This window comes from Panthera pardus, unplaced genomic scaffold (genome assembly GCF_024362965.1).
Source record: "Panthera pardus isolate Hobbes unplaced genomic scaffold, ASM2436296v1 HiC_scaffold_16, whole genome shotgun sequence".
Taxonomy (NCBI): Eukaryota; Metazoa; Chordata; class Mammalia; order Carnivora; family Felidae; genus Panthera; species Panthera pardus.
In genome coordinates, this window is record NW_026526721.1 from 101,326,394 (window position 1) to 101,352,019 (window position 25,626).

A 25,626-nucleotide genomic window follows, 5' to 3' on the forward strand; every position below is an offset into this window, starting at 1 on the left:
CAGTTAAAGGAGATTCATTGCTTTCTGGCTTGAGCAAGTGGAAACAGAGGGCCATTCTGAGATGTATCAGATAATTGGCTGGAGAAGTTTCATGGTATTGAGGGTGGCAATTAGTGACAGTTTCAGTTTACAACAAATTGGTTCCATTATCTGTGGATATCTGGATGGAGGCTGGATGACTGTCTCTTATGTTGGATATTTTGGGTCTGAGGTTAAGGAAATATTTAATATTTTCAGGGTTGGGGGATAATGTTAAAAAGAATGAGGATTTGAAGACAGAGAAAAAAGAGTAAAACAAGGGAAAGAAAGAAAGAAAGAAAGAAAGAGATGTATAAATAACATATAAAACTCAACACCCGAAAAACAAATAATCCAATTAAAAATGGGAAGGAGACATGAAAAGACATTTTTCTAAAGAAAACACAGACAGCTAACAGAGACATGAAAGGATATTCATCATCACCCATCATCAGGGAAATATAAATCAAAACTAGAATGAGATGTCACCTCGCTCCTGTCAAAATGGCTAAAATAAGTAATATAAGAAACAATAGGTGCTGATGAGGAGGTAGAGAAAGGGGAATGTCCTTATGTTATTGATGGGAATGCAAACTGCTGCAGCCACTCTGGAAAACAGTTTGGAGGTTCTTCAAAAAGTTGAAAATAGAATTACACTATGATCTAGCAATTGCAGTGATAGGTATTTACCCAAAGAATACAAAAATACTAATTCAAAGGGATACAGCACCCTAACTTTTATTGCAGCACTATCTACAATAGCCAAATTACAGAAAGAACCCAAATGTCCATTGACTGATGAATGCTATTAGTCGCCCATCAAAATGAATGAAATCTTGTCATTTGCAATGACATGGATGAGGCTAGAAAGTCATATGCTAAATGAAATAAATCCACGAGAGAAAGACAAATGCCATAAGATTTCACTCATATGTGGAATTTAAGAAACAAAACAAATGAACATAGGGGCAAAAAAAAAAAAAAAAACAAAAAAAAAAACAAAAAAAAAACCCACAAAAAACAAATAAGGAGGAAAACCAAGAAACAGATTCTTAGCTATAGAGAAAAACTGATACTTACTAGAGGGGAATTGGGAGGAAGGATGGGTTAAATAGGTGATGGATATTAAGGAGAGCATTTGTGTTGAGCACCGGGTATTGTATGTAAGTGTTGAATCACTAAATTCTACACCAGAAACTAATACTACACTATATGTTAGCTAACTGAAATTTAAATAAACAACAAATTGAAAAAATAAAAATGCAAAGACAGGCCACAGAGTAGGATAAAATATTTGCAAAGGATATATATCTTAAAAGGACTATGATCCAAAATATATAGAAAACTTTTAACACTCAATGAAAAAACAACAGAGAAGTGTTTAAATATGGCCCAAAGACCTGAACAGATACCTCATCAAAAAAGATATACAGATAGCAAGAGAGCATATGAAAAGATGCTCCAAATTGTTTGCTATAGGGAAGTGCAAATTAAAACAATAGTGAGAAATCTCTACACATCTATTAGAATGGCAAAATCCAGAACACTGACAACAATAAACACTGAGAATATGGAACATTAGGAATTTTCATTCACTTTTGGTGAGAATGCATAATGGTACAGCCACTTTGGAAAGACAGTTAGGTGGTTCCTTACAAAACTAAACATACTCTTACTATTGATCCAGCAATCATGCTCTTTGGAATTCACTCAATAGAGAAGATTTATGGTCTACATTAAAATGCCCACAGATATTTATAGTAGTTTTATTCATGATTGCTAATACTTGAAAACAATTAAGATGCCCTTCAGTAGATAAATGAATAAACAGTGGTGCATACAGACAATGGAATATTTTTAGCGCTAAAAAGACGCTAAAGAAACTTACTTGCATATTATTAACTGAAAGAAGACACTCTGAAAAGGGTACATGCTATATGATTCCATTTATGACCTTCTGAAAAAGACAAAGTTATGCAGACAATGAAAAGTTCAAGGATTACTAGGAGTTAGGAAAGGGGAAAGAAGAACGAACAGGCAGAGAACAACGATTTTATGGCAGTGAAGCTATTCTGTATAGTAGTACAATGGTGGATATATATCGTTATACTTTTGTCAAAATCTATCGAATGTACCATACCAGAGTGAATTCCGATGTAAACTATAGGCTTTGAGTGATGATGTGTTAATTGAATGTAATAAATATACCATTGTGGTGCTCAATGTCAATAGTAGAGGAAGTCGTTGGCAAAGTGGGGGAAGGGAGGGATACAGGAGTATATGCGAACTCTCTGTAATTTCTGCTCAATTTTGTTGTGAACCTAAACTACTCTATGAAAATAAGTTTACTAATTTAAACTCATACCATACACACATACAACTTCATGTGATATTGGTTAGTTTTATGCTCCATGTATATTTGTTTATGATAAGATTGCTTCACAAAGAAAGTTCAATAACTTGTAAGGATTCAAGAATCTGTATCTATACTTACATCTCATAAGGTAGGAAAAAAGCAGAAAGAAAAGGTAGGGTAAGGACAGAGATTAGTCAATAATTAATTGAAGATATCCATGACATTTACCTTCACGCTTTAATGGACCATGAATTTGGCTTGAAGCTTGTTAGAAATGCCCATAAAAGAGGGTATTGTGATCATTTACACATTTTACCGTGATCATAAGATTAAATATGTTCTTGGAGGAAGAACAGTTGTTCTTTAAATTCTGTGCTAACATTGCTTTGGCATAGCTGCAATGGGGCTTTGCTTCCTGGGCAAATCTTACAGCATTTTCTTCCATTTGGACTGATAAGGAATTTCATGAAAGCAATTCTTCAGGAGTGGTGGGGTGGAGCAAGAAAATGCAACCTAGTTACTCTTTGTTGATTTTATGTAACATAGCAGCAGACACAAGGAAATGTATCCTATTTGAAGGACTCAGTATACAGATCTGACAATGAAACAAATATGTGCTCAACCAAAGTTTCCAGTGTAATTCTGTTGAACACAAAATGTCTCTGCATATAGTCATCCAGGCATTCAGAGATGATGAATGACTTTAGCTTGTCTTAAGCTTCTACACCCTAGGTTGCATATGCATGCTGTCCATCAGAGAGGAATTCATGCAGTGAGACATGGAAAGAGAAGAGTAGACTAGGGCAAAGGAGATCAGTGTGCTTCAAGCTGAAATGTTTTTACAATTCCTTTATTTTTTTTGTGACCTAGTTTACCTATACGGCTTTTTGGAAAAGTGCTCTTTGTTTATATCAAATTGTAAAAGTATTGTAAGTTATAAAACACTCAAACAATTTTACATGTAAAAATATATGTCAGGTATAGATTTGAGTCCATAAGCCAATTCACTTACTTTGAATAGGATTATAATAAACTGTGGCAAGTAAATAAGATAGAGAAAGCAAAATATGCTGTGATGCACATGTAAGTGTTCTGTGAAGAAATATTTCAGTGCTTAATTGTAACCTCAAATTTCATTTCATATAAGAAAACAGAATTTCTTGCTAACATACATTTTCAATTCATTTTCTTATTTTACTATCTTTCTGAGTAGCTTGACCACAAATAAGAATAAATAAATAACTTCTGCCTTAAGAAACACACACAGATAGTTACAGTATTTTAAGAATTAGAAATCTTAGAACATCATAAACTTGATAATGTAAAGATCAGTCTTGTTAACGACATGTCACTACTGCATGATATTATTTTGGCCAGTACAGATTTTAAGTTCAAATGCCAATATGGTCCAAGCAGATATCCCAACTGGTAAATTTGGACAGCTGAGATCTGTGGTGACAAATAAAGCAATGCCATCAGTCATTGGTGTCCTGAAATAAACATGAACCTGAGTTATGCATATCTCCTGAATTCTGGAGAAGTACAAAGCAAACTGATTCCATCCATGTTCTGGATACACACACACACACACACACACACACACACACACACACATATACATATATATATACATACACATATACATACATACGTATATATACATACACAGGATATTTTATACATTTGAAAAATAAACTATTTTTTTCATTCTTACCAACAGTGAACGAGGGGTTCTTTTTCTCCAAATCTTTGACAGATGAATGGATAAAGGTGAATGGATCAAGATCTGGAATATTATTCAATTATAAAAAGGATGAAATCTTGTCATTTGCAACAACATGGGTGGATCTAGAAAGTATCATGCTAACTGAAATAAGTCAGTCAGAAAAAGATGCCACATGATTTCACTAATATGTGGAATTTAAAAAATAAAACAAGTGAATAAAGGGAAAAAAAGCCAAACCAAAAAACAGACGCTTAACTATAAAGAATAAACATATAGTACCACAGGGGAGGTGGGTGGGGTGATGGGTGAAATAGGTGAAGGGAATTAACAGTATAGTTATCTTGAGCACTGAGTAATGTATGGAATTGTTGAATCACTATATTGTACACATGAAACTAATCTAAAATTTTATATTAATTACAGTGGAATTAAAATTTTTAAAAAGGTAAATTATTTTTATTAATAAGCAAAATTTTAATATTGGCATAATTATATGTTGAATAAATTGCTATTTAAAATATAGAAAAATGATATTGTCAATAAATAACTAAAATAGTTTTTCTTTCACTTTTAAGAATATTCACATTTTAAAATTTTATATAATATTATTTCATTGTTGAAAATACTGACAAATACATATGTAAATTAAAAACATGCAGATCCACCAAAAAGAAAACCAGTATTAGAATTTTGGTGAATTCCCTTCCTGATATTTTATTTGAATTCCATGTAACTAATAGAAAAATTAGGATAACATATCATTTGTAGTTCTATGATCTGCCTTGTGACTATTATAATGTAACAATTTTTATACCATTAAAGTCTTTAAATATTTACTTTTAAATGGCTACGTGATATGCATCATATAATTGCACCATAGCTAATCAAGCAAAACTCCTAGTGTTAGGTATGTGTAATGCTCCTAACTTTTTCACTATTATGAAAAATTCTGTCTATATTAAAAAAACACAAATATATAGGGACATCCGGGCGGCTGAGTCAGTTAAGCATCTGACTTTAGCTCAGGTCATGACTCACAGTTTGTGAGTTCGAGCCCCACGTTGGGCTCTGTCTGTGCTGACAGCTCAGAGCCTGGTGCCTGCTTTATATTCTGTGTGTGTCTCTCTCTCTCTCTCTCAAAAAAAAAAAAAAAAAAACCCAAAACTATATATATATATACATATATTTATATATATATATACATACATTTATATTCTGTGTGTGTCTCTCTCTCTCTCTCTCAAAAAAAAAAAAAAAAAAACCCAAAACTATATATATATATACATATATATATACATACATATATATATATACATATATATATATGTATTCTTCTTACTGCCAGAAGACTTACTACCAGTATGTAAAAATTTCTATCTCTGCACAAACTTATCAGCTATTAATAGAAGACAAAATTTTGTCAATTTGATTGATAAAAATAACATGAAATCTCTATTCTTGATTGTTTTCTGGTAGGTATAAGCATATTTTGCTGTTTGCTGACAATTTTTTTTCTCCCACCAATATATTTTTTTAGATTTATTCAACTTTTTAATGGGAAGAAAGTGACTGGTTATAAAAATTCAAGGACACATGTATTAAGGATAATAATCCTTCTCTAGCATAACTACTGCAACTATTTTCCTATATCTTCATTCTTTAATATTGTTTATTAAAGGAATGTATAAGAGATTGTAAATGTCCAATATTTATAAATCTATGTAATTTTGCAACATTTAGTAATATTGAAAAAAGGAAAAAGCTAAGATATTTATTTGTATATGCCTTAGATATATAATCATCTTTCTATGGTTTTACTCTCACTTTTTAATAAATTCTATTTCTTGTGTCAAATTAAGAATGGGAAGTCTTTAAATTCTTCTGTCTAGACAGAGTAGATAACAGGATTGGCTTAATAGCAAACTAAGTAAAGTTAGGCAAATTAACATTTTTCAGATTTGACTATAGAACTGAAGAGAAACTGCCAAATGTAATTATGAAGATTTCTTTAAGTAATCCTTTTCTCACTTCCCTAAATATGATTGAATGTGTGCTGTTGTATTCTGTAAATTCTTTGTAACAAAAATATATCTTCATTCTAGCCCCAATAGATACTCCTGTTGTATACTTCAATATTAAATTGGATCATAATAAAAATAGCTCCATCAATATTTATAAAGAAGAATTTTAAGTGATCTTTAGTCCAAGTAGGAGAGTAGAAAATGACTTTAGCAGTCAAAAATCACCTTTAACTGGTCCCAGAGGAATGAGCATACACTTGTGTTTGTAGAAGAATCCAATTATGTTGCAGACATGCATTTTTTTGATTGTGGATTTGCAGTTGGGAACTTTGGAAGTTGGAAGATTAATTGATACAATGTCATGTTAGCTATAACCACAGTATAAACCAGAGTTTTAAATGGGTGCCTCCTATGTATTTTATTCAAATATGTGCATCAAGATCATCCAAAATATAAGATTGCATCACTGAAATGGGTTTTCTTGAATAATATGTGAGATATTTCCATGGTATCCAATTTAAAAATAAATCACTTTACACATCTTAACCTTTGTCTGCTGAGGACTGCATTTTTGATACTGAGCAAGAGACCTGGATAAATAAGCAATTAAGGTGGGGTATAAGCAACACAAGAATGTGGGATTCCTGGGAAGAGAAAGGCTAGGTGATGAGTTATTACTATTCTATTTCCATTCATATCATAAAAGTGTATTGTTTAAATAACTAATCCAAATTGTTTTTGTATCAATCTGAAGAATAATGTATGCTTAGTCTCATTTTGAGATCTAGAACACTTGATACATGTTAGTACTTCATTTAACTTTGAATAATATTACCTTTAATTTAAACAGTAGGTCTTATATAAACACATAATATTCATTAAGAAAAGAATTATAAATTTTGAACCAAACTGAGAAGCTTCCTGACCTTTTTATGTTTTATACATCTAACCATGGAATATCAGTGGATAAATTATCATTACAGTAAGCAAGAAAGGATCACTGACAAATCATTTCCATGAAAAAAGTTACGAGTGATTAATTATTAATGATTAAAACCAATATAATCATGAAATATATCACAATGGATGATTTAATTTAACACTGAGTGATAGAAAGATGATGAAATAGAGTCAGGTAAATTAGAATCAAGTAGATATAAATTAGGATCTAAGAAATAAAGGTCGAAGATATTAGAAAAAATTGCCAACTTTATTTACATGAAACATTCCTGGGACTATCTCATTCAGGCTAGCTGAAGGAAGAAATAAACCTATAGAAGCAGAATTGATCCTAACTGGTAGGAGTTAAAAGTAGAGAAATGTTTCTTAGGGAAGAATGAGAGCAATAGATGGCACCTGACACATATTAGGAGTTTAATAAATGGTAAATAAAATTTAAGACTGAAAATAGGTGGAGAAATGAGGATCAAACGTCATCTGCTTCTGATAGGTGTTTATTGAATGTCAAATTTAAAATAGCTACTCAAAAACTAAGATATTTTAATCAATTAATCGACACCTAATTTGATATTTATATCTTGCTAAGTACAAATTAAGCACCTGTACATACTCCTGAAGGTTAATACATTCATATGAATGCAGTTACAATTTTAGTATTTATGAAATTCTAAGTTAATTAAATGGTACAAAGAGTAATTCACTGCATATATTTAAATGGGTCTTTCTATGTATTGCTATGACTCTTTTCTTTACCCATTATTTTTTATTTATTTAAAGTTTTAATGTTTATTTTTGAGACAGAGACAGAGCATGAGCAGGGGAAGGGCAGAGAGAGAGGGAGACACAGAATCTGAAGTAGGCTCTGGGCTCTGAGCCATCAGCACGGAGCCTGAACATGGGGCACAAACCCACCAACCGTGAGATCATGACCTGAGCCGAAGTCGGACACTTAACTGACTGAGCCGCCCAAGCGCCCCTTACCCGTAATTTAAAAAAAAACATTTCCTCTGGGTACATTTGCACAAAAAATAATCACACTCACTGGAAAAATCATAAAATTGAAATTAGAAGTTGCTTGATATTCAGTGTAAAAAAAATTGGACTGGAAAAATCTTCATTTAAATATTGAGAAAGTTAAAATTTGAAATACAATATTGTACTTCACTTAAAACATCCATACTAAAGGGTAATGAGTCTGAATGTGCATAAATTTATAATTTTATTTATCAGTTACTCTTAAACAGACAATTACCAATATTTTAGGAGTACCAGATGTCATTTAACTTTGGCATGAGTAAGTTTTATGTAAAAATATTATTAAAGCCACGAGGTGGCAGAGAAGCAAAAATAAATGACCTGAATCAATTTAAAATTATATATGAGTAAATTATGGAAATAGCCCACATGTCCATTGACTGATTTTATATATATATATACATATACATATACACATATACATATATATGTACACACATATATATACATATAAATATTAGTCAATTGTATTACTCATTTGTAATATTACTCAATTGTAAATTGAATATCACTCAATTGTAAAATAGAAGGAAATCTTGCCATTTGCAATGACATGGATGGAACTAGGGAGTATTTTGCTAAGTGACATAATTCAGTCAGAGAAAGACAAACACCATGTGATTTCACTCATATGTGGAATTTAAGAAACAAAGCAAATGAGGAAAAGGACAAAACAAAAAGAGAGAGAGAGACACACACACACACACAGAGGCAAACCAAGAAACAGACTCTTTTTTTTTTAATTTTTTTTTAATGTTTATTTATTTTTGAGACAGAGAGAGACAGAGCATGAATGGGGGAGGGGCAGAGAGAGAGGGAGACACAGGATCCGAAGCAGGCTCCAGGCTCTGAGCCATCAGCCCAGAGCCCGACGCGGGGCTCGAACTCACGGACCGCGAGATCGTGACCTGAGCTGAAGTTGGATGCTCAACCGACTGAGCCACCCAGGCACCCAAGAAACAGACTCTTAATGAGAGAGAACAAACTAATGGTTGGTTACCAGAGGGGAGGTGGTTGGGTGGGATGGGTGAAATGGGTGATGGAAAGATTAAGGAGTGTACTTGTGATGAGCACTGGGTGTTGCATGGACATGTTGAATCACTATATTGTAAACCTGAAATTAATATTACGCTGTAAGTTAACTAACTGGAATTTAAATAATGTTTTAAAAAGAAACAAATAAGGAGATGAACATTTATTGAGTGCCTAGTATATTCCAGAAAATGTGCTGTGTGTTTTCACACTATTTAATTTTCCAAAATATCCTGGTATTTTTATCCTTGCTTGTTCAGTAAATGAATACCTTTTGATGAGTTAAAGGAATGAATTGTGATTCTCTCTTTTACAGTGAAGAAACTGAAATTCAGGATGATTAACATATTTTCTAAGAGTATGCAGCTAGGAAGTGACAAACGTGTTTAATCTTAGTTACACAACTTATATTTTTACCATCACCTCATCCTATATTTTAGTATGATAGAAGTCAAATTATTCCTGAATTGAAAGAAATCTTTCCTAACTTTCAGAGGCTATATATTACTAATTACATCCATCAAATAAATTTAAACTTCCCAGAGTCAGTTCATTCACCCTGGGGATTCTGAGATACAACTATTTAGACAAAAATTTCTGCTGCAGCTCCATCAAGGTTTTGTCTGTTTCAGGACAGATAAAGAAATCATTCACAAACAGCAACATTTTAATTACAATAGACCTAAATCTAAGCGAATCTGAAGATTAGGTCAGGGATATCCCATAAACTCAAAAGCTATCACTATATAAAACAAATTTCCAGAGAAAGTTCACAGTTCTCATATTATGAGTATTTCTTTATTCCATGACTTTTTACTCTTAGTGGTTAGTGGAAGTTAAAATAACTAGATATAAAGTAATCAGAGAAAAGTTTAGGAAGATTATCCTGGAATGAAACAGAAAGAAAATTGAGAAGATTTAAGTCTAAAATATTTAAGCTTATTGTCAAATATATCTCTATAGAGGTTGGACCAAAATGGTCCTAACTGAAATGTCTGGAAATGTTTGGTGAGCATAGTGTGACATATAAAGTTGTTAAATCACTATTTTGTACACCTGAAACTAATGAAACATTGTGTGCCAAGTCTACTAAATTTTCTTATTTATATACTTATTTTTATTTTTTATGAGAATGCTTGTTTCCTTAAAGCTTTGCCAACTGGATATTAAATCACATGATTTTTGGTTTTGTTTGTGGTTTTGTTGTCCCCCCCCTCCAGTCTGATAGATATGAAAGGTATGTCAGTTTAGTTTTGAATTACTTGTATTACAAGTTAGGTCTAGCCTCTTTTCTTATGTTTACAGGCCAAATATATAGCTTTCTTTGTAAATCATCTGTTCACGAACTGGCAATATTTAATAATTCTATATATACATTTATCCTTTAACCAATTAATCCTCTTCTATAAATGTATTGTTTACAATACAGTACTATTTAACCTTGTATGTAAAGTTCCAGCTATTTCAATAAGACAAGGAAAAGAAATGTATGTATATGTATGTATACATATGTTTGTGTGTGTGACTAGAAAAGAAGAAATAAAACTTCCTTAAAAAATATCCATTGGATATTCTTTTTTTTTAAATTTTTAATGTTTTATTATTTATTTTTGAGAGAGAAAGAGCATGAGTGGAGGAGGACAGAGACAGAGGGAGACACAGAATCTGAAGCAGGCTCTAGGGTCTGATCTGTCAGCACAGAGCCCAACACGGGGCTCAAACCCACAAGCCGTGAGACCATGACCTGAGCCAAACTCAGACACTTAACTGACTGAACCACCCAGGTGCCTCCCATTGGATATTCTGAAACAATCACTCTTCTTCCCAAAAGTCAGAAGAATATTCCTGGAACTAATAAGCAGGTATAGCAGGGTTTTAAGATACAAAGTTAATATACAAATTATTTTCCTGTATACCATCAATGAATTATTGTAATTGAAAATTAAAAGAAAATACCATTTATTGTGGCCTCAAAAAGTAAGCACAAATCTAACCAAATACATAGAGAATCTATATATGAAAAACTATACAGTGCTTATGAAATAAACCAAAGAAGTTTGAAGTAAATGGAGAGACATTCTATGTTTATGAATTGGAAGACTCAATAATTTTTAAGATGTGAATTTCTTCCCATCTTAATCAGTACATTCAATGAATTTTCCATAAAAATTTCAACAAGGTATTTTGCAGATATCAACAAATTGATTATAAGATTTGTATGGAGAGACAAAGACGTAGAATAGACAAAATAACAGTGAAGAAGAACAAAGTTGAAGACTTACACTACCTGATTTCAAGACATAACATATGACTACAGTAATCAAGACTGTGATATTTATTGATGAAGAAATAAACACATAGATCAATTCAACAGAATAGAAAACATAGAAACATATTCTCACAAATACAATAAACTAGTATTTGAAAAAAGAGAAAAGGCACATCAGTGGGGAAATTACATTCTTTTCAACAAATAGTCCTAGGAAAATTGGACATGCATATGAAAATAAATGAAACTGTATACAGAACTTACAACCTTCATACACACATAAAAATAAAAAATAGACCTAAATATAAAATGCAAAACTATAAATCTTCTATAATAAAAGAGGGGAAAATTTATGAGACCTTGGGTTTGGTCATGAGTTACTATATGTAAGAACAAAAGCATGATACGTAAAAATAATTGAAGTTATTAATTTAATAAATATAAAATAAAAGAGTCTTATCTGCAAAAGACACTGGAAATAGGATGAAAATGTAGGCCGCAGACTGGGACAAAATATTTGTAAAGCACATATCTGATAAAGGACTCGGTTCCAAACTATATAAAACATTTTTTTAACTGAACAGTAAGAAAACAGATAACCTAATTAAAAATGGGCAAAAAACCAGACAGTCCACCACATAGAATATACAGATAGAAAATTGCATGTGAGAAGATAAATTTAAATATAAATGAGTCACCACCAACACTTGTAAGTATGTCTAAAATCCAAATGTAACATACTAATATGAGATGTTAATAAGGAGCAAAACTTGGGTGTGTGGTATATAGGAACTCTCTATACTATCTTTGCAATCTTTTTATAAATCTAGATCTACTGCTGTAAAATAAAACATTTATTTAAAAAATGGAAAAAAGGTAAATATTCATGCTTGAGGGGTTAGCCAAATAAAGTAGGGTACCTCAACACAATAGAGTATTATACAATTATAAAATAGAATACAGAAGATATCTTTAAATTAATATTGAGTTATTTTTAAGATATATTAGTAGATGGTGTAAAGATAGAAACTTGCCAGTAGAAAGTATTCTAGAATATTGTTCTTTCAAAAATATTTTAGCACTAATAATTTTTTGGGGAAATAGCAATTCCAAAATGACTAACATATCCAAAAAGAAAATTGAAGGTACAGTGCAGATCAAAAGACTATGGAGGTGCAAATGGAAGGTTTGTTTATATTTTTATATTTACTTTTTAAAAATTTTAACTGTTTATATATTTATTTTAGGAGAGAGAGAGCACAAACAGTGGGGAGGGGTAGAAAGAGAAAGGGAGAGTGAATTCCAAGCAAGCTGTGTGCTGTCATCTCAGAGCCTGACGCGGGGCTCAATCTCAGGACTGTGAGATCATGACCTGAGCCGAAATCGGGAGTCAGATGCTTAACGAACTGAGACACCAAGGTGCCCCAGAATGTTTATTTTTAAAGACAATCCCTTAAACATTCCCATTCTTCAAATTATTCACTGTTGGTTATACATTTGCATATCTCAATTGCATAAGATTTGTGGAAAACAAATGTGATATAATAGAAAACATTAAGAAAATAGTAGGCATCAGCATATTCACATGGATTTATTTATGTAGAAACCAATGTTTTATGATCATAGGCTGTATTGTACGATTTTTCTTTATTCTTTCCCTCACCATTTCTCACCAGATATGCTTGGAGTACTCGTTGAGTGGCAGACTGTTCTAAAGAGAAGGTTTGCAAAGCATAAGAGACTCTTAAAAACTGAGAACAAACTGAGGGTTGATGGGTGGTGGGAGGGGGGGAGGGTGGGTGATGGGTATTGAGGAGGGCACCTTTTGGGATGAGCACTGGGTGTTGTATGGAAACCAATTTGACAATAAATTTCATATATTGAAAAAAAAAAAAGAGAGAGAAGGCTTGCAACATTGAATAACACTTTTGAGACTTGTATTCTCAAAGTATTTATACCCTAAAGTGGGATGAAGCTTGAAAGAGACAATAAACAAAGAGAAAAATCCAAGGCTGTGAGAAGTTGTAAGAAGAAAATAAAATACTAAGGGAAACCATCACATGATCAGAGAAACCCTCTCTGAGGAGTTTATATGTCACCTAAAATGGGAATGACAGAAAGGAGTCTATTCTACAAAAATTGGAGGCATGATATTTCTAGATAGAAGAAATAGCATTGAGATCAGGGCAGGAATCAGCTTGGTCAGTTTACACAAGAGAAAGTATGTGAGGGTGGCTGTAGTACAGTAAGTGTAGGGGAGATGGACACAAACCACTGTCTGTAAAGGAAGTCAGGAGATGGAATACAGCTTGATTATGACTGCACAATGGTCTTGTATGGTTTGAGATTTTTGTTTTCTATAGCAAAATAAATGATAAGCTTCTTGTGGCTATATATCAATTATTCTCAACTGTAGAGGCTGAAAGTTTGTACCTATTGAGACAATCAATTTTGGTGTGGGGTGATAGGTGGGGGATTTCCCTGCACCAAGAACATAAAAAACATTTTGCTGTGATGTGTGGTCATAAAAGGTATTTTTATTACCTACACTGCTTTGGTTGGCTTTTAGTCATAGTGCATAATATGTTGTGAAATGCCACAGTATTCATGCGTGGTATGCAATTCAATTTTAAGGCTTATCAAAAAGGCACATGGATTTAAAAAAGGTGAGACACCACATCATAGTCTACTATAGACCATAGAAAAAACAATGCTCTTTATAAAAGGTGTCTAAATTTGTTTGCTGTTAGTGATATTAGCATCGTAAACCTATGTCTCATGGGCAACAGTAGTGAGATATATATAGACAGAGATAAAGGGAGAGAAAGATCTCTTGATGCGATTGGGGGAAATCTATGTTAGACATTATAACAGAGATCTCTGGATCCATTTGGAGAAATCTGAAAACATTTATTCTACTTTAAAGATTTAGCTGCTGGTGCTTAGGAGGCAGGATTTGAAAAACACCAAAAGGACAAATTGATCAATCTGTTAACTGAATACTAAGCAACTCCTTATTTTCAATCTTATTTACACTAAAACAAAACAGCACTAAATTAAACTAAATATATTTAAATATTTTAATAGTCAATAAGATTTCCAAACCGTTTTTGACTTTCCTTAACTGTATGGAATAACTGCCATTACAACAATTCATTTGAAGTTATATGAACTAAGGCAACAAAAAAAATCGCTCCCGAGCTATGTGCAAGTGTCACAGAATGCTGCATCTACTGCAAATATTCTTTCAGTAAAGATTTGGTCTCTGTTTTGCCTCAAAACCTAAACACAGAGCTTTTATTTTTTAAAATTGAGTTATGATAGAAAGACCACATCAAAATATCGAATGCGGCTCTGACACAAGGATATGTGACTTTGCACAGCTCTTACTGGTTCAATGAAAGTGTTGAATTTCTGTGTATCCATGTGCAACATTAGGTTCAAATTGGCTACCTCATCAGATTGCTGTGAGAAGCATATAAGAAAAACACAGTTGTCCACAAGTTAACTCTCCTTGTATTCCTTCTTTGGTCTGTAGTAGGGAGACATGGACCCGTTCTGTAGTACGGTTGTCCCTACATTTGCAGGGCCATAGCCAATGTGGTCTGGTTGGTCCTATTAACCCGAGGGGATGTAGACATTTCCAAAGCAGCAGGCTGCTGAAGGCCCAGGGCCTGAATCGGGGCTCACTTGCCCAGGTCTAAGGAGGTTCTATATCCAGTGCTGGGGAGAACTTTGACCCTGCCCCTACTCCTTATTCCCCATCATGGCCAAAGGATGTGAAATGATTTATTCAATGATGAGTTTAATGAGAACAATTAGGTCTGTGTTCTGTCCCAGGATCTAACAAGAAGACCTTTAGAAGAGGTCTGTAGGTGCCAGATGTGCTTCCTTTGACCTCAAGGTAAATTTTAATTCAAGAAAAGAAAACTGTACTTATTGAACATAAAGCCATCTTTTGTAATCTAGTTTCACTTTGATGTCTCACTCTTGTACATGTGTGTCCATTTCTCAATTGACTTTGAATTTAAAGAGTACGTATTGTTAGTGTGTGCAGAAGCCCTAATACTTACAAACAAATAGGACCTGCAAACTGTAACATGGCACTCAAATACAATTTATGACTACAATCATGTATTCATATATAATACCATTGTTTGTAAGGTACAAGCGTACAATTGTATATATAAAGATTAGACAAGCTACATAAATGTCTGGGTCAGGCTAAGTATAAAAGCATAGACAGTGTGGTGCCAAGAAAAGATTGGTGAGTGCATGACCTGTGCAGAACATTCACATTCAGTAATTTGAAATTCTGCAGCTAAAGAAAATAGTTGGAAAATTGGTTTAGCCTAGGGCTGCTGGTGTTAGAATGCATTTTCTTTGAGGTGAGAGATTGATTGTTGTTATTCCTTTTAATACCCCCACTACCCGTCACTGGACCTGGTATTCTTTAAGTACCCCATGAATAATTCTTCATTTATTGAACGAATGGGTGAAGAGCACAATTCTTTCAAATCTATTATTTATTGTCTTTAGCTCAAATTGCCCCTGTCAAATGTCCATCTGCATTTAACGTTAATAAGGCTCATTTCGGTGTGCCAGGTTGCTAATTGAAAGTAATTTAGACACTTATATATGCACATACACACATGTATGCACATACACACACTCAAATTATTTAACGCAAAATCAAGAAATGTGAAGATTTGGTATGGTTGGGTATCTCATGTGTATAAGGTGTTGACATATTTTTTCTTGAATAAATTTAGTTTTAGATTATAGGTAAACTGAAATCAATAACTTTTCTAAAAATGCATGTTACAAATACATGGGAATATATTATTGAATGAAGAAGACTCTGAAAGTCTATTATTTAAATGTTTTCAATATTGAAATACACAAACCCCCATCATGGTAGGTCGAATGCTTTCTTCATCAGTTTCTGTCAATACTTTCTAATAGCTCTATAATTTCCAAGAATATTTGATTTTATGTTGGCAAATCTGAACTATAGGGACAGTTCATCATTTTCAACTTTATAATGATTGCTTGCCATAAGTGATAATACTCCCTACCATAAAGTGCTCAGAATCTATTGATTTCTCAGTTCTTTATCTACACACACGCATACTACCTAAAATCCAGATGCAAACAGAAATATGTCACACTTTTATAGATAGCATAAAAACATGTGATAAAAACTATAAAAATTATTGATATGTAAGTGAGCCAAATGAAACATTTTGGATTTAGTTTGAAATATAGCCAAAACTGAGTTATTATAAACACAGTAGAAATAATCTCCCTTGGACTGGTTTCGAAAACATATTGAAGGTTGAGGATTTCAAATTACCAAACAAAGTTTTCATTCTCTGATTCACATTTCATGGACCAGGCTTCCATATGTTCTAATATTGCTAGGAAAATAAGCTATCATATTTTAGTGCTCAGGAATTTTTTATTCTATCAGACTATGTGTTCACAAAAATTAATAAAATGTACCACCAAAATTATGTTTCCCCTTTTCTGCCCCCAAATATACATGTGTGCAAACACTACCACCCACACATGCTGAAGCATGTATTTTTAGTTTAAGGGCATTCCTTCTTACTTCATTATGAATTTGAAGCAATTAAATGGGAACTTCCATCATCTCTCAATGCCATATCTCCCTGCCATTCATTGTCAGAACTGCATATTCTTTCTTTCTGACTATTACCAAGGATGAATTCTACATGATCCTATATCATTGTAATTTCTCTATGGCACTAAATCTACCCTGCCTCACTTACCTAAGAATATTGCCTCTGGCAATTTTTCCTCCTTCTCTCTGCTACAACAAAATGTATATTTTACTGGATCAATCACTTCTTACATTAAAAAAAAAAGAAAAAAAACACCTTTCTTTTGATCACACATATCTTAAATTTCTTTTTTAGTTTTTTAATTTTTTTGTTTTAGAGAAAGAGAGAGAGGAGAGTGGGGGGAAAGGGGCTGAGGGAGATGAAAAAAAAAGAATCTTAAGCAGGCTCCACACTCAGCGTTGATCCCGACACAGGGCTCAATTCCACAACCTTAGTTAGGATCATGACCTGAGCCAAAATCATGATTTGGATGCTCAGTTAACTGAACCACCATGTTCCCCATCGATCACACATATCTTTATAAGCTACCATTTGATTTTGCTCCTCAAAAGAGTTGTCCACATATGCTATCTTCAATTCATCTTTGTCCATACTGTCTTTAATCCATTCTCCAGCTTTCACTCCTGGTACTCCAACCAGTTGCTTTTATTACAAAAATCAATGTTCCTCACATTGTTGAATCCAATGATCAGTTTTTGGACCTTATTTTCTTTGAGCTACCAGCAACATTTGGTGCAGTTGTTCATTCCCTCTTCCTTAACGTCTTTCTTCACTTGTTTTCCAGGATAACACACTTATTTTGTTTTCTACCTATATTATTTATCACTCTTTCCAGCACCCTTTTACTGAGTATATATCCACTACAATCACCTTGGTCGCAGCCGTGATCGTCTCTTTCCTAAACTAGTACAATGAATCCCTAGTTGCAATGTCTGTTTCTATCTTTGCTTCTCCCTACCCCCCATTCTTTAGTCAACACAACTGTCAGAATGGTCCTTTAAAAATCTTAATCCAATCATATGCCTCTTCTAATCAAAATCCTGCAATGTCACCCATACACTTAAGAGTAAACGGTTAAGTCCATAAATAGCCTACAAGGCCCTACATGACCCAGTCCTCCATCATTTTGCAGAGTTTATTTCCAGTATTCTTCCCCAAATCACTTTGCTGCACTGAATGTCTTGCTGTTCCTTGAACACATAAGTCTCCCCTGCTGTAGGGTCTTGTGGTGCTGTAAGTGCCACAAAATTTTGTCATTTTTATGGCTAAATCTATCATCTTTAACATTTGCTCAAACAGTGCTTTAAAAAAAAATCCAACGATTATCTCAACCCCGGAATACCCAGTTTCCCTTACCATTAGCTGTATTTTTCCCCCATAAAAATCACCTTGTGGCATACTACATATGCTGTTGGTTCTCTATTGTCCCTTATTGAACTATTAAACTATAAGTCTACAAATTCAGGGCTTTTTATTTTATTAGTTCACTGAGAAATCTCAAATGTTTGAAACACAGTGGTTTCTCCAACAATACTTAGCGAATAAATTAACAAAAGTTCCCATAGCATGACTTCATTTATGTCATGTTCTTATGACTCTAATTCCACCAAGTAGCACTTCTGGAATTACTGTGTGTGTGTGTGTATTTTATAATCTGCCTTATGCCAATTGTTTGCGTGTTGTAACAGTGATGTTTTTCCTATATTGTGTGAAGCTATGCTCAATAGGAAACTCCAGAGCCGACTGTTTTTTACCAGCTAGCTGCATTATATACTAAATGACACCTTCTGTGATGTATTTATGCTTCATTTTTAAGGCGACCTATATAATTTCTCATGGAATTTTGGCCACCACATTTATGTGCTTTGACTCATGCCTTATTGAATTGCCTTGAAAATGGCTCTTCTATATCTGTGCTCATCCTGTATCCTAATTTTCTACAAATTTTTCGTGTTTTTCTATGGTCCTACACATAGTGGTCAAGTGTAAACTCTAGAATTAGATCACTAACTTACATACCAGCTCTCCTTTACTAGCTGTATGTCCTTGGACAAGCTACTCAATATCTTTATGCCTCAGATTCAATATCCAGAAATTAAAGATAATAACTGTATATCTCACAGGATTTTGTGAGGATTCAATAAATTAGTATGTCTAAAACACTTAAGAGGAGTGCCTAGGTGGCTCAGTCAGTTAGGCGTCCGACTTTGGCTCAGGTCAAGATCTCATGGTTCACAAATTTGAGCTCCATGCCAGCTCTGTGCTGACAGTGCTGAGCCTGGAGCTTGCTTCCGATTCTGTGTCTCCCTCCTTCTCTTCCCCTCTCATTCTCTCTCTCTATCTCAAAAACAAATAAGCATACAAAAAAAGACACACTTTAAAACACTTAGAAGTGTCTGGCGTATAGTAAGTGCTAATTTACTGTGTCACATTTCTGCTGGAGTGTCTAATTCTTGCTTCTTTTTAAGTTTTTCTCATCAAATTTCATTCCCCACACCCCACCCCACCCCCCCGACCTGAGAGAACTAGCTCAAAGCAAACCTATAACAAGTAAATCTTCGGACTTATAATGGTAGAATTTACTTTCTGTTTGATAATTTAAAGATATGTGACTTACACTTTTGTTATGCCATTGGTCTCTCTCTCTCTCTCTCTCTCTCTCTCTCTCTCTCTCTCAAACCTATGCACTCTGTATTTACCAAGGGTGGTTTTCTTTCATGTCTACATATTTTTCATCAGAATAATAATTTGTTCAGACACTGTAGTTACAGACAGAGAATTTGAAAGCTGGCTGTTCAGTGGAGCCTTCTTTAGGCGTTTCAAAACAGACACAAATCTCTCAATGCTGAAGAGATGTAGGCACCTTAACACCCGCTGTGGAGAATCACCAAGCTTCCTAGGTAGTTGTGACTGAAGGCATAATTGTTGAATTATATCACACCTAATATCATCAGGTTACATCCATTAGGAATAAAGCCACATTGCTATAATGGTTGGGGGGTTTCTGCAGTCCTTTCTTATACATCAGATGATTGTCCTATGAACAGGCTTTTCCAATGGTATCATTCCTCAGAAAATTGACAATTTCCTCATTAATCCCACAGCTATGTTCTCCATAAGTAACCAAAATATCTGCGAACCTTTCAGAAATTAGAGCTAGTATTTGAAGCTGTATTTTACTAAATTTTATGGATATCATAAAGGACATCTTTGCAATTCTAAGCAACGCTATGCTGGAGCCAGCTCACATGCTTCCAAATCTCTTATCTGTAAAGCCTAAATATATTCCTCTGAAGAAAATCTCTTCTCCACTTTACTGAATGTGTTCTTTCTCTGTCACAGTTCTTGACTGCAAACAGACACTGGTTCAAACAGATTTAAGTGCAAAAGCAGTTCATATACTCACAGTGATGCAGGAAAAACTGGAGAACCAGGCTTGGAAAACAGAGGGAAACAAAAGAGGCCTTAAAATCACAGCTGAAGTAAAAATTAAGCTTCAAAACCATTGGGTGAGCACATCACTTCCACTGCTACTGAGCACCTGTGTTGGGATCCACCGTAGACAGAACCAGCATTGGACAATGGAAACTGCAGCTTCTACTACAACTGCTAGTTCTAGAAATGAGACGTCGCTTCTGCTGCTGACTCAGAGTTGATTCACCATCCTCCATGTTGCTTTTTATTAAAGTATTTCAATTCAAAGCCTGGAAATCTGGGTGTGACTTGCTAAGCAAGAGAGGCCTAAAAAATAAGCATCTGGTCCTTATTGCTTCCGTAGTTGAAGGCAAACTCTTTCGAGCACTACATTTTGTGAAGTGGTTAACTTCCTAAACATATGAAGGAGTTCAGAATTGGTTACCAAAAATAACCAAGTTTGGTTCCATTTCTATTTTGCCAATAAAATTAATACTTTAAAATTAAATTAAGAGATCTATGCATCCTCATGTTCACTTCAGCATCATTCACAATAGCCAGGATGAGGAAACAACTTAGGTGACTGTTGATGAATAAATGGTTAAAGAAAATGTGGCGTGTATGTACAGTGGAATACTATTGAGCTGTAAAAACGAGGGAACATCGTGACAACTTGGATGAACTTTGAGGACATTATGCTAAGTGAAATAAGAGAAAAAAAGACTGCATGATCTCACTTATGTATGAAATCTAAAGAAGTTAATCTCATAGAAACAGAGTAGATTAATGGTTTGCCAAGGTCTGTGAAAGAAATGGGGAGATGTTGGTTAAAAGGTACAAACTTCCAGATTAACACGTTCTGGAGATTTAATGTACAACATGGTGACTATAATTAGCAATAGTGTAGTATACACTTGAAAGTTGTTAAGAGAGTGGATCTTAAATGACCTCATCATACGCACACACACACACACACACACACACGGTAATGATATAAGATGATGAATGTGTTGACTGATAGTATTATGACAATCATTTTGCAATATATGTAAGCATAAAATCATCACATTGTACATGTAATATGTAATCTTTATTACTAACCTAGCATCAGTTTCTAGTTGCACAGTGCCCTTTTAGGGGAATGAATCTACCCTTTTCCCCTGTAGTCATGTTCCATAAGAGATTGATACCACACTCAGCTCCAATTTTGGGTGATATAACAGTGACCCCATCTCTATTTCCTGGGACTAGTACAAGAGGGACATATACAGTACATATATAATTCTTTAATCTGGATACTATTCTAAGAATGTTTCTCATTTGTTTTAAGATAGTGAGCGATTGTAAACCACTGATAGACATGAGAAAATGGATGTAGCACTGATATCACAAGTAGCAGCCATCCTAAAATGAAAATTTTAGAAAGTTCTAGAATGAAACTGAAAGAGTAAAGGGGAAAATAAAATCACTGGAAAAATATGGGCTTATTAAAATATTATTAAACTACTGGATCAAACCAAGGCAGAAACTTTTGGACTACATTGTATATGATCCAATACATTACCTTGTGGCATAATTTACTTTTAGTTGGATCCTCCATTGTTTGCAGCTCAAAAAGCCTTAACAATTGGAGCAAATTAAAATATACATATACACAAGAGAAGATCATACTATACATATGTTTTCAATATTAAAACATTTTAAGTTACTTTCCCAAATTTCAAAACAAATAACACATTAATTAATGCATTGATTTCAAAATGTATAGTTCCAGAGGCGCCTGGGTGGTTGGTGTTGGTTGGTTGGTTAAGTGTCTGATTTCAGCTCAGGTCATGATCTCATGGCTCCTGACTTTGAGCCCTGCATAGGGCTCTGTGCTGACAGCTTGGAGCCTGGAGCCTGTTTCAGATTCTGTTTCCCTCTCTCTCCATCCATCCCCTACTAGTGCTCTTTTCTCTCTCTCTCTCTCTCTCTCTCTGTCACTCAAAATAAGACAAACATTAATTTTTTTAAATGCATAGTTCCAGTTCTCATGAATTTTTAGCCATGAATTCTATGGATATATGTCATTTGATTTTATTTCAGAATGTCCTTATGAATGGATGCCTAAAATATTTAGGGTTTTGCTTTATTTTGTTTTGCTACTATAATAGATGTTGTAGAGGTAAAAATGGCATGCCCTTGTGCAATTATTTTATTAACTCTGTAGGATCGTTGCTAGAAGTTTGGCATGTAAGTCAACCAATATACATATCTGAAATGTTCTAATTTATAGCAACACTGCCCTCCAGAAGTTTATAATGACTTATATCCATCTGTGCATGAAAATACTTATTTCTCCACATGCTCATTCAGGCTTGGTATTGAAAATTTTGTTAAGCATTCCAATGTAAGAGGAGAAAAACACTCTATTATTTTTTTCAATTTTTATTCCTCTCATTGTCTATATAAGCCAATGCCAATTTTTATATTTGTTTACCATCAATACTTCTTTTACAAAATGTTCGTTTATGGCTCTTATCCACTTACTCCTTGAGGTGTTCATCTTTTTTCTTGTTCTGTAAGTGCTCAATGCATGTTGGTTATATTAACACTGTATTTCATGACTTGAAAAAATTCTCCCTTTTGTGTGTAAATGTGTTTATTGCTGCTTTATATACATATAATCTTTATATATTAATCTTTCTTTTATGGATTTTAGTTAGTGTCATTCTTAGTTTATTGGATTTTGGTGTATCACTTCCCTCCTCTAAACTGTGATTCTCAACTGTTTTCAGTCCATTGGGCATTTAAATAAGTGTGAAAATTCTCTATCACCCCAATGAAAATCAAGTGAATACCAAAAAAGAAAATGTTGATTACCGTAATTAAACTTGATATAAACTTCCCCATGCCATGTGTTTTCTACGGTTCTAAAAGAGTTAAGAATGGACTGGTGTGTCGTGTTTATAAACTCATGATTAATTCTGCCATAATTGAGAAAATAGTATTCATCTTGGTTTTTGATTTATAATCTTTTAGTATCTTCATGTTTTAAACATATTTTAAAATACATGAATTTTATTGTTAGGAAAATATGGAATAAGTTTATGATTGTGGAAAGACAAGACTATTGATATGTATCACATGCAAAACATGCTTAAAGTAAATAACTTGCAAACTATAATTCAAAATAACATATTTTCATTCTTCTTTGAAGAACTTATATTCATATTGTTATATTTCTATATCGTCTTAACATAATTCTTACTAGTATGCATATTTCTGCATCTTTAAAAACAAACATTTGTCATAAGTTTATATAATTAATATCACAATTTTGATAGGTATAATGACATATTAATATAGGAAACTAATCTGTGAGTTTTCAAGCATCACTTGTAGTTACATAATATTTTATTGCAATAAAAGAAAACATCAAAGAGGAGATTATTCAAGATTATTTAAATTTATTTTAACTGAATAAAATAGAAAATAGAAAACTTAGATGGAAATAATATGACATTAATCTAATAAATTTATTCTAAGAAATAAGAATGATTTTTAATGATTAATTATGTGGGATCACTGGGGTTATTGTCTCACTATGAATGAGGTTTCTTAAAAATAAGCTGGATGTTGATGCCAAACTAAATTTTCTACTGCTGCATCCAAATTTTCCAAAGGTGAAGCAACTATCTATGTATTCCCCATACCATTACTATTTTTTTTATGCGGCAAGTACTGTCTTTATTTTCATGAGATCAAAATATAGCATTCAGTTATGACATTTAAACAGCCTAGAAGTCTTATCAGCACAAAATAAGAGCTAAGCAAACTGAAAAATCAAATATTTTTCTTAGATTCGTCAGAAAATTGAGGTTGCAAAGCAAACTACCATCTTGAAATCTGGAAAGATGGGCAATGTAAGAGAAACACAGCTAATCTGGTGCAGAAGCTACCAGAACCATAAACTGGTTGGAACACTTAAATGATATTTTGATGAATGGTTGGAGGCCAAGTGTGGGCTATTTTGAGAGTAAGAAACTCCTGGTGTGATTCAGTCTTAGTTGGGGCTAACACATTTTTTGCAGGGGAGCGTGCGGTTTAGCTTCAGGAACCTATAAGTTTCTCATATTGAAGAACTTAGAAAAGTTACCTTCTGTCTTTGAAAAGCAACCATTGTGAAATATACATAGTATGCACTCCGTGAAAAAACCTAACTGCCAGTGAAAAACTTTATCAGAGCCTTATCTCACATAGGCAGAAGTGCAATTACCTAACACAAGCACTCACTAGCCTTCCAATATTACATTAAATGGTAGGAAAAAATAAAACAAAACAAAGGAAAAGGAAGGAAAGGAAAGGGAAGGAAAAGAAAGGAAAGGAAAGGAAAGGAAAGGAAAGGAAAGGAAAGGAGAGAGGAGGATAGGAGAGGAAAGGAGAGGAAAGGAGAGGAAAGGAAAGGATAAGAAACACTTGTGAAGATCACAACCAAGAAGCACAGGCTCACTAAAAGACTAAGAATTGATAAAAAAATTATTATAGGATACTTATCTTCCCCAATTCCAATATAATAACTCCAGAATTATAACTGGAAATAATGCAAAGCACAGACAATATTTAGGAAGAAGTTTTTAGGGAAAAACAAAGACAATGAAGGAGATAAAAATAAAGGCACTGGAGAATTTTGAAGCCCCTGACACCTACCATAACAGCAAACATTAAACACAGCCCAACTCCTGGCCAGTTTAATATAAACCTCACACTAAAAGCATATTTGTCCCCCGTTCCTATTACCTGATATATCATATCCAGCTTTCAACAAAAGTAATGATAAAAGTCAGGAAATAGCACACATTGAAGACACAAAGAAAGCCTCAGAAACAGATACAGACATAGCACAAATTTTGGAATGATCAGAATTAAACAAACAAAACTATGACTGATGTATTTATGACTTTAATATAAAAGGTAGGCAACAATTTGGAAGAGCACATGTGTAATATAAATAGAAAGATGGACACTCTAAGAGGGAATCAAAATGAAATGATAAAAATCAAAAATGCTGTGACAGAATGAAGAATGCCCTGATTAGCTTGTCAGTAAATTAACACAGCTGTGGGAAAAAAATATCAGTGAGCGTATTCCAACAGAAACTTAAGCAA

The 25,626-nt window shown here is 33.6% G+C and overlaps 1 pseudogene; it reads right to left on the reverse strand.

The window, feature by feature from the left end:
- The window catches only part of LOC109258103 (60S ribosomal protein L11-like), a 39,021-nt pseudogene extending 18,285 nt beyond the window's left edge, over nucleotides 1-20,736 (reverse strand).
- Nucleotides 20,737-25,626: the final 4,890 nt, after the last annotated feature.